This window comes from Cryptomeria japonica, unplaced genomic scaffold (genome assembly GCF_030272615.1).
Source record: "Cryptomeria japonica unplaced genomic scaffold, Sugi_1.0 HiC_scaffold_229, whole genome shotgun sequence".
Classification (NCBI taxonomy): domain Eukaryota; kingdom Viridiplantae; phylum Streptophyta; class Pinopsida; order Cupressales; family Cupressaceae; genus Cryptomeria; species Cryptomeria japonica.
This window is the reverse complement of record NW_026729051.1, coordinates 114,859-122,829: the sequence shown is the minus strand read 5'-3', so window position 1 is coordinate 122,829 and position 7,971 is coordinate 114,859. Positions and strand designations below refer to the sequence as shown.

The 7,971-nt window shown below is 63.0% G+C and overlaps 1 non-coding gene across 1 annotated transcript; it reads right to left on the bottom strand.

Moving 5' to 3' along the window:
- Positions 1-5,915: 5,915 nt before the first annotated feature.
- On the bottom strand, positions 5,916-6,034 carry LOC131869043 (5S ribosomal RNA). Its single transcript, XR_009367438.1, has one exon. It is a non-coding gene; the product is annotated as a 5S ribosomal RNA (ribosomal RNA).
- Between the last annotated feature and the right edge of the window lie 1,937 nt (positions 6,035-7,971).

Below are 7,971 nucleotides of genomic sequence, written 5' to 3'. Positions count from 1 at the left end.
GTTATGAGCTTGTCGCAGTGTGTACTTAGCAAACCGCGACCCACGTGCGAATCCACCCCGGCCACCCACCCCCGTCGAGGTGCACACCCTCCCTCGCGAAGTGCGCCCCGTTCGCCAAGTGTGAGCCCTGCCCGGGTGCGCGCACCTTGCTAGGGCGTCGGGTGTGCACCCGGCCCGGCCTACGTGCGTGCACCTGGACGGGGCGTCGTGTGCGTGCAGTGTCCCGTCTGCAACGCGGTGCCCACACACCACCTCGGGCGCAACGACCTGCGCTCACATGTGGGCCGAGTGCACCTTGGTGCATGTTCGGGGCGCCTCGGGTGCACGCTCGATCTTGCCCCGGTGCACCAAGGCGCTCGGTTTGCCCCGGGTGCGCACTTGGTGCAAGGTGGGCACCCAAAATAGGGATCAAGCACCAAAACACAAGTTTCGGGATGCAAAATGGGACCCAAGGACCACAAATGCGTTCCAAGACCCATGATGGGTCCACGAGAACAAAAATGTGTTCCGAGACTTAATAAACAAATATTGGGTTTTAGGAGAAGAAACATGCTCTGATGCCCAAAACGAGAATCGACCCCGAAAAGGCCACAGGCCAAAAGTGGGATGCGAGACAAAAAAAAATGGGACCCGAGGACCAAAATTGGGTTCCCAGGTCGAAGACAGGGCAACCGGACAAGAAACGACCTCTAAGGCTCGAAATGAGTCCCGACGACTAAAACTTGACAAGAAGCACCCATCAGGCACCCAACTCGACACCCATGGGATGCCGACCCACCCGGGCTTCCACCTAGCACACCTTGGCACCCACCCACCCTCGCACCCAACCTCGCACCCAACTTAGCACCTTTGAACCCACATTGGCACTCACCCTGACCCTGGCACCTTGGAACCCACATTGGCACTCACCTTGACCCTGGCACCCACCTTTGCACTCACCTTGGGACCCACCCTGGCTCCCACCTCGGCACCCACCCAGACACCCACCTTGGTTCCTTGGCACCCACCTTGGATCCTTGGCACCCACCCCGACACCCACCTTGGCACGCAACTTGGCTACTTGCCACCCACCTTGGCTCCTTGACGCCCACCCCGACAACCACCCCGTGACCTACCCTGGCTAGGGTTGGTGCACACCCACCCTGGTGCCCACCTTGGCACCCACCCCATGACCCACCTTGGCACGCACCTTAGTACCCACCCCGTTACCCACCCTAGGACCCACCCCGTGACCCACCTTGGCCAGGGTGGGTGCCTTGGTGCGCACAACTTGCCTGGGCTGCACACCAGGGCGGGCTCAAGATGGCACCCGCGTTCCGTTTTTTTCACTATCTTTCAAAACGGAAATTTTAAAATCTCGTTTTTTTTTTTTTTTTGCCTTTTCTGGAAATTAGTGAAGGCAGCGCATCAAAGGTGCGCAATGCTGGTGCGAACCCGGGAGCGCTCCGATGTGTGCTCCAAGGTGCGGCGTGCACGAAGTCCGAGCCCGGCTTGCCCCGGGTGCGCACCTCGCGTGCACCTTCGCCGGGGTGAGCACCTTGGCTGGGTTGCGCGCCCTGGTGCGCACCAAGGAGCGCTCTGAAGTGTGCTCCAAGGTGCGGCGTGCACGAAGTCGGAGCTCGGTTTGCCCCGGGTGTGCACCTCGGGTGCGCACCTCGCGTGCACCTTCGCTGCGGTGGGCACCTTGGCTGGGTTGCGCGCCTTGGTGGGCACCATGCAGTGCACGAAGTCGGAGCCCGGTTTGCCCCGGGCGCGCACCTCCGCCAGGGTGGGCACCTTGGTGCGCACAACTTGCCTGGGCTGCGCACCAGGAAGGGCTCAAGATGGCACCCGCGTTCCGTTTTTTTCACTATCTTTCAGAACGGAAATTTTAAAATATCGTTTTTTTTTGCCTTTTCTGGAAATTAGTGAAGGCAGCGCATCAAAGGTGCGCAACGCTGGTGCGAACCTGGGAGCGCTCCGATGTGTGCTCCAAGGTGCGGCGTGCACGAAGTCGGAGCCCGGTTTGCCCCGGGTGCGCCCTGGTGGGCACCATGGTGCGCACCAAGGAGCGCTCCGAAGTGTGCTCCAAGGTGCGGCCTGCACGAAGTCGGAGCCCGGTTTGCCCCGGGTGTGCACCGCGGGTGGGCACCTTGGTGCGCATGCCTTGCCTGGGCTGCGCACCAGGGCGGGCTCAAGATGGCACCCGCGTTCCGTTTTTTTCACTATCTTTCAAAACGGAAATTTTAAAATCTCATTTTTTTTTGCCTTTTCTGGAAATTAGTGAAGGCAGCGCATCAAAGGTGCGCACCTCGCTGCCCACCACGGTGCGCAACGCCGGTGGGCACCCGGGAGTGCTTCGAAGTGTGCTCCAAGGTGCTGCGTGCACGTTGTCGGAGCCCGGTTTGCCCCGGGTGCGCACCTCGCGTGCACCTTCGTCGGGGTGGGCACCTTGGCTGGGTTTGCCCCGGCTGCGCTCCGAAGCGGGGTTATTGGAGCGCCGCCTCTTTTTTTGTCGGAGCGTTTGGTGGGGTTTCTCGCATTGGCTCTTCCCAGGCCCGGTTGCCACCCTGGCGCGCACGAAGTCGGAAGTAGGGTTAATTGCCCGGGTGCGCACCTTTGCCAGGGTGGGCACCTTACCTGGGCTGTGCACCCGGGCGGGCTCAAGATGGCACCCGCGTTCCGTTTTTTTCACTATCTTTCAAAACGGAAATTTTAAAATCTCCTCTTTTTTTTGCCTTTTCTGGAAATTAGTGAAGGCAGCGCATCAAAGGTGCGCACCTCGCTGCCCACCTTGGTGTGCTCTGAGGTGCGCACCCGGGAGCGCTACGAAGTGTGCTCCAAGGTGCGGCGTGCACGTTGTCGGAGCCCGGTTTGCCCCGGGTGCGCACCTCGCCTGCACCTTGGCCGGGGTGGGCACCCTGGCTGGGTTTGCCCAGGGTGCGCTCCGAAGCGGGGTTACTGGAGCGCCCCCTCTTTTTTTGTCAGAGCGTTTGGTGGGGTTTCTCGCATTGGCTCTTCCCAGGCCCGGTTGTTGGGTGCGCTCCCACCCTGGCGCGCGCGAAGTTGGAAGTTGGGTTAATTGCCCGGGCGCGCACCTTCGCCAGGGTGGGCACCTTGGTGCGCACACCTTGGCTGGGCTGCGCACCAGGGCGGGCTCAAGATGGCACCAGCATTCCCTTTTTCTCACTATCTTTCAAAACGGAAATTTTAAAATCTCGTTTTCTTTTGCCTTTTATGGAAATTAGTGAAGGCATCGCATCAAAGGTGCGCACCTCGCTGCCCACCTTGGTGTGCTCCGAGGTGCCCACCACGGTGCGCTCCGAGGTGCCCACCACGGTGCGCAACGCCGGTGCGAACCCGGGAGCGCCCCGATGTGTGCTCCAAGGTGCGGCGTGCACGAAGCCGGACCCCGGTTTGCCCCGGGTGCGCACCTCGCGTGCACCTTGGTGCGCACACCTTGGCTGGGTTGCGCGGCCTGGTGGGCACCATGGTGCGCACCAAGGAGCGCTCCGAAGTGTGCTCCAAGGTGCGGCGTGCACGAAGTCCTAGCCCGGTTTGCCCCGGGTGCGCACCTTCGCCGCGGTGGGCACCATGGCGTGCACGAAGTCGGAGCCCGGTTTGCCCCGGGTGCGCACCTCGCGTGCACCTTCGCCGGGGTGGGCACCTCGGCTGGGTTGCGCGCCCTGGTGCGCACCAAGGAGCGCTCCGAAGTGTGCTCCAAGGTGCGGCGTGCACGAAGTCGGAGCCCGGTTTGCCCCGGGTGCGCACCTTCGCCGCGGTGGGCACCCTGGTGCGCACCATGGCGTGCACGAAGTCGGAGCCCGGTTTGCCCCGGGTGCGCACCTCGCGTGCACCTTCGGCGGGGTTGCGCGCCCTGGTGCGCACCAAGGAGCGCTCCGAAGTGTGCTCCAAGGTGCGGCGTGCACGAAGTCGGAGCCCGGTTTGCCCCGGGTGCGCACCTCGCGTGCACCTTCGGCGGGGTTGCGCGCCCTGGTGGGCACCATGGTGCGCACCAAGGAGCGCTCCGAAGTGTGCTCCAAGGTGCGGCGTGCACGAAGTCGGAGCCCGGTTTGCCCCGGGTGCGCACCTCGCGTGCACCTTCGCCGCGGTGGGCACCATGGCGTGCACGAAGTCGGAGCCCGGTTTGCCCCGGGTGCGCACCTCGCGTGCACCTTCGCCGGGGTGGGCACCTCGGCTGGGTTGCGCGCCCTGGTGCGCACCAAGGAGCGCTCCGAAGTGTGCTCCAAGGTGCGGCGTGCACGAAGTCGGAGCCCGGTTTGCCCCGGGTGCGCACCTCGCGTGCACCTTCGCCGCGGTGGGCACCATGGCGTGCACGAAGTCGGAGCCCGGTTTGCCTCGGGTGCGCACCCCGCGTGCACCTTCGCCGGGGTGGGCACCTCGGCTGGGTTGCGCGCCCTGGTGCGCACCAAGGAGCGCTCCGAAGTGTGCTCCAAGGTGCGGCGTGCACGAAGTCGGAGCCCGGTTTGCCCCGGGTGCGCACCTCGCGTGCACCTTCGCCGCGGTGGGCACCTTGGCTGGGTTGGGCACCATTGAGCGCTCCGAAGTGTGCTCCAAGGTGCGCACCATGGCCCTCCAAGGTGCGCAGCATGGCGTGCACGAAGTCGGAGCCCGGTTTGCCCCGGGTGCGCACCTCGCGTGCACCTTCGCCAGGGTGGGCACCTCGGTGCGCACACCTTCTCAATGTTTTCTTGCCTTTTCTGGAAATTGGTGAAGGCAGCGCATCAAAGGTGCGCACCTCGGTGTGCTCCGAGGTGCGAACCCGAGAGCGCTCCGAGGTGCCCACGAAGTCGAAAGTCGGGTTAATTGCATTGTTTTCCCCGGGTGCGCTCCGAGGTGCGCAACATCGGTGCGCACCAAGGAGGGCTCCGAAGTGTGCTCCAAGGTGCGCACGATTCGGAGCTCGGTTTGCCCGGGGTGCGCACACCTTGGCTGGGTTGCGCACCCTTTGTGCGCTCCAAGGTGCGCACGAAGTCGGAGCTCGGTTTGCCCCGGGTGCGCACCTTCGCCAGGGTGCGCACCTTGATGCGCACGCCTTGGCTGGGCTGCGCACCTTGGTGGGCGCCATGGTGCGCACCTTTCGTGCGCTCCAAGGTGCGCACGAAGTCGGAGCTCGGTTTGCCCCGGGTGCGCACCTTGGTGGGCGCCATGGTGCACTCCGAGGTGCCCAAGATTGGTGCGCAACAAGGAGCGCTCCGAAGTGCGCTCCAAGGTGCGCAGGTGCGCGCGAAGTCGAAAGTTGGGTTAATTGTCCGGTTTGCCTCGGGTGCGCACCTTGCGTGCACCTTCGCCAGGGTGGGCGCCTTGGTGCGCACACCTTGGCTGGGCTGCGCACCCGGGCGCGCACACCTTGGCACCCGCGTTTCCTTCATTTTAAATTTTTTTTTTTTACAATCTCTCAAGTGGGAAATTCTATAATCTCAACTTTTTTTGCCTTTTCAGGAAACTTTTGAATGGAGCGCATCATTGGTGCGCTCCGAAGTGTGCTCCAAGGTGCGCACCTCTGGTGTGCTCCAAAGCTCTCTCCAGCTGCGTGCACCTGCCCCGGCCGCGCACCCGGCCCCGCCCAGCTTCGCTCACCTGTCCCGGGCGTCTGGTGCGGAACCTTAGAGTAAGAAACATCACCGTGCACCTTGGCCAACGTGCGCGACTCGACCGAGCGCGCACTGGCCGAGGTGCACACCGATTTCACCTGGGTGCGCGCGCAGCACCTCGGGCGCACCGGGGTGCGCGCACAACGCCCGGGTTGCACCGTGGCCTGTGTGCTCGGGGCGCCTCGGGTGCGCGCTCGGTGTCGCCCCCGCGCGCGCGGTAGTGCGGGCAGCGCACCCCGGCCCGGCCCGGCCCCGACGAGAACGCAAACGGGCAAAAGGTTTATTCAAATAGCATTGCGACGCCCGGCGAAAAACTAAGAAAGGGTGCAACACCGGGACTTCCCGGGAGGTCACCCATCCTAGTACTACTCCGGCCCAAGCGCGCTTAACTGCGGAGTTCTGATGGGATCCGGTGCACTAACGCTGGTATGATCGCACCCGTTATGAGCTTGTCGCAGTGTGTACTTAGCAAACCGCGACCCACGTGCGAATCCACCCCGGCCACCCACCCCCGTCGAGGTGCACACCCTCCCTCGCGAAGTGCGCCCCGTTCGCCAAGTGTGAGCCCTGCCCGGGTGCGCGCACCTTGCTAGGGCGTCGGGTGTGCACCCGGCCCGGCCTACGTGCGTGCACCTGGACGGGGCGTCGTGTGCGTGCAGTGTCCCGTCTGCAACGCGGTGCCCACACACCACCTCGGGCGCAACGACCTGCGCTCACATGTGGGCCGAGTGCACCTTGGTGCATGTTCGGGGCGCCTCGGGTGCACGCTCGATCTTGCCCCGGTGCACCAAGGCGCTCGGTTTGCCCCGGGTGCGCACTTGGTGCAAGGTGGGCACCCAAAATAGGGATCAAGCACCAAAACACAAGTTTCGGGATGCAAAATGGGACCCAAGGACCACAAATGCGTTCCAAGACCCATGATGGGTCCACGAGAACAAAAATGTGTTCCGAGACTTAATAAACAAATATTGGGTTTTAGGAGAAGAAACATGCTCTGATGCCCAAAACGAGAATCGACCCCGAAAAGGCCACAGGCCAAAAGTGGGATGCGAGACAAAAAAAAATGGGACCCGAGGACCAAAATTGGGTTCCCAGGTCGAAGACAGGGCAACCGGACAAGAAACGACCTCTAAGGCTCGAAATGAGTCCCGACGACTAAAACTTGACAAGAAGCACCCATCAGGCACCCAACTCGACACCCATGGGATGCCGACCCACCCGGGCTTCCACCTAGCACACCTTGGCACCCACCCACCCTCGCACCCAACCTCGCACCCAACTTAGCACCTTTGAACCCACATTGGCACTCACCCTGACCCTGGCACCTTGGAACCCACATTGGCACTCACCTTGACCCTGGCACCCACCTTTGCACTCACCTTGGGACCCACCCTGGCTCCCACCTCGGCACCCACCCAGACACCCACCTTGGTTCCTTGGCACCCACCTTGGATCCTTGGCACCCACCCCGACACCCACCTTGGCACGCAACTTGGCTACTTGCCACCCACCTTGGCTCCTTGACGCCCACCCCGACAACCACCCCGTGACCTACCCTGGCTAGGGTTGGTGCACACCCACCCTGGTGCCCACCTTGGCACCCACCCCATGACCCACCTTGGCACGCACCTTAGTACCCACCCTGTTACCCACCCTAGGACCCACCCCGTGACCCACCTTGGCCAGGGTGGGTGCACCCACCCTGGTGCCCACCTTGGCACCCACCCATCCTAGCACCCAGCCTGTGACCGGGCTTGGAACCCAACCTTGCACCCGTCTTGGCCAGTGTGGGTGCGCACCCATCCTGGCACCCACGTTGTGACACACCCTTTAACCCACGCACCCTAGCAGCCACGTTGGCACCCACCTTGGAACACAACCTAGCAACTTGGCACCCACCCCGTGACCCACCTTGGCATCCACCATAGCAGTCGCCCACTTGGCACCCACCTTGGAACCCAAGTTGGCACCCACCTCGGCACCCACCTTGACACTTGTGGACCCACCTTGCCACTCACCCTAGCATCGACCCATCCTAGCACCCACCCTGGCACCTTTGCACCCTAGCACTCACCCATCCTAGCACCTAACCTGTGACCCACCTTGACACTCACCCTCGCACCCACCTTGGAACCCAACCTAGCACCCACCCACCCTGACACCAACCCTAGCACCTACCCACCCTTGCACCCACCCTGTGACCCATCTTGGCACCCACCCATCCTACCACTCAACCTATCACCCACCTTCTCACCCACCTTGGCATCCACCTTAGCACCCACCCACACTGGCACCTTGGCACCCACCTCGGGCAAGGTGGGTGCACACCCACCCTGACACCCAATTTAGAACCAACCGAGCATGTTACCCACCTTGG